Source organism: Arachis duranensis, chromosome 1 (genome assembly GCF_000817695.3).
Source record: "Arachis duranensis cultivar V14167 chromosome 1, aradu.V14167.gnm2.J7QH, whole genome shotgun sequence".
NCBI classification, from domain to species: Eukaryota; Viridiplantae; Streptophyta; class Magnoliopsida; order Fabales; family Fabaceae; genus Arachis; species Arachis duranensis.
This window is the reverse complement of record NC_029772.3, coordinates 98,951,974-98,954,958: the sequence shown is the minus strand read 5'-3', so window position 1 is coordinate 98,954,958 and position 2,985 is coordinate 98,951,974.

Here is a 2,985-nt window from a genome sequence, read left to right as displayed (position 1 = left end):
TAAATCTTTTACTATTTATTATTAAGCTTGTAATCGTGTTAGCATACTATCGAGTTTTTGGAAAGACTTTTATAAAAAAACTTGCAATGACAGCTATTTAAACATACACAAGCCAGCATTATATATAACCACAACACATAGCATAGACCATACATACGCATACAGGTAATATCGTGTATATATATATATATATATATTCTAATCTCACACTTAAGTTACATTGAAATCATTGAGAGAATCTTGAGTATGAAGTAGAGCAAGAAATGTGTGTTTTGGAAGGGAAGATCACCCCCGACCGAACCACCACAGCAGTAAGCAGCATAGCTCTACTCTAATAATGCATGTACCTATGCATGTACTGAGTTACAGGTTGTTTGGATTTCTAATTTAAATTTGTAACTTTGAATTGTGTTATATTCAATTCATCACTTATGGTTGAATGCATATGGTGACGAAAAAGTAGATAGAATTATCTTATCTAGATTTAATGATAAGCTCGAGTGGTGCATGAGAGAGAGAAGCTGATGGGTTTGAGACACTGACTATTTTGATTCAGTTGGATCATGGGGGGACCATAAATTAAAATAATACACACATACATATATACATGCATATACATACTCCAATACTAATACTCACTTTCATTATTGCATTTATGCCAAATGTATGTAGAAATTCATGAACGTTTTTTGTCCATACATATGAAACCATTTATTTCTAATTAAAATGAATCGAACTTGAAAGTTTATGAGGGCATGGCCTTCACTTAACTTCTCATTCTCTTTCAATTTTGTATTTGGTATTCTTAGTTTCTTTAGTTTAGTTTCCTTCCTCACATGCAATAAGCTAAAGTTGTCTATTTCTCATTAATACTCAAGTTTATCCCTTGTCATTTTGCTGTGACTTTTTTCATTTATTATTATTTCAAATATTTTATTTAATAGAATCATGCAATGGCGGGATCCACCGTTGTCAGAATTCAATACAATTCATGTTTTATTCTTTTTAAAAAATGACAATAATTAATGAATAATTCCCACCAAAACTATTTGCCGTTTCTGTGATAAGGACTGGCTATTAAATTTGTTTTTTTTCCAAAACAAGCAAGTTTAACTTAAATGAAAATAATTAAAAAAAAAGCAGAAGAGAAAATTATTTTTTATAGATAAATATTATATTTAATTAGGCCGGATCAAAATTACCATGTGTTATTTGATATATATGCTAATATCTTATAAGAGATATGACGATTTATTAAATTAATATCTCAGCAATCTAATTTTGATGAATATTAATATAAAATAATTTACATTATTATTTTATTATACTTATTTATTTGATTGACTATTTAAATGGTAGATATAAAAAATAGTAACTTCTACTATATAATAAAAATAATTAAACATTTACGTAAATTTTTTAATTTAAATTTATGCTTAAATCACTAAAAGAAAATTTTAATTTTTAACCATTTTACTGTTCAACAGTGAGTAGTGACCACTAAATATTGAAATAAATTTAGTGGAGTATTTCCAACCTTTGGTAATAATAAAAGGTTAGTCAAATAAATATATTAATTAGACTTAAACCTTCCAATAGATTTTAAATTGTTGACAAATTAGTTTTTGACTTAATTCATTAAAGAATATCAGAAAATAAAAAAAAAAGTGAAAACAAAATAGAAAAGGAGTAGTTAGGGTTAGTAAGAAGTGGGAGAGAGAGAAAGAGGGGAAAGGGTGTTTTACGCATGCGAAGGAAAAATGGCATCATGAATTAAGCATTCAAAAGTTTGTCTCCTCTGATATATCCATCTGTATTACCCTTTTCTCCTTCATTCTTTGTGCGTGCCTGTGGCTCCCACCAACTTGCTACTCCTTTCTCTTTCCCATTTTATAATTTAAGTCACTTAATGCTTGGTAATTAAATAAGTTTCTTAATTAAGTACTTAATTGAAATCTGTGAGAGTATGAAAGAGCTACTTTATTACAATGTATTCATTAAGATGAAAACTCAGGTATAATTGACATGTAAAGTTGATAACTGAAAATTGTTATATGATATAATTTAATTGATTTGACTAAATTTGTATGTAAAGACTCTCACGTTAAGTCGACTCATCTGAGTTTTCACCGTTCGTTAAAGAGCAGCATATATAATATGTGTATGTATGTATATATATGACCTTAAACTTTTAGGATGAAACAATAAGTAACATCCGCGAGATCTGCTGGGCCATGAAACGACCTCAACTTATTGCTCTCTCAATTACAAAACAACACACACGTACACCTGACTTTCTTTCTCAATTAATTCTGTTGCAACTCATTCGTTCTATTTTCTTCTTCATATATTTACACTTTACACCTATAAAATATATAAGTATACGTGTCACGCATATATATATGCGTGTGCCTGCGTGCTTATGAGAACGTACAGCAGTTTGATTTGCAGGTATATGTAGAACGTACGTAGTAGTAGTATAGTTGCAATAAATTGAATACAAAGAATCCAATTCCCCATGAATGAGTGAATATGCATGGATGAATGAGCCATATAGCTAGCCCATAGCGCATAGGCCATAGGTGATGATGATACGAGGATGAGAGTAGTAAAAAGTGTTTCCCATAAATGGGAAGCCCATGCAATCATTTACTTAAAGCCACTCTGAAATGGCCATGGCCATATCCATATGGCTGGAGGACATATATGTTAGATATTGGACTAAGGAACCCTACCTCTCGTGCCAGCAATTAATTTTTTTCATCTTTATGGGTTTAATGCATGCCTGCTACTTCCTTTATTTTCCCTTCAATTTGTAACTCATATATATACCGGGTAAATATACATACTACTATATCATGCGCGGATCGGAGCCAAGACCGTTGCAACTTGCAACATATATATTAGGTTAATGCGTGGCAGTCACAATGTATAATTTATTTAATTTCAAGTGCATACATTAATTAACAAAAAAAAAAAAAAAAA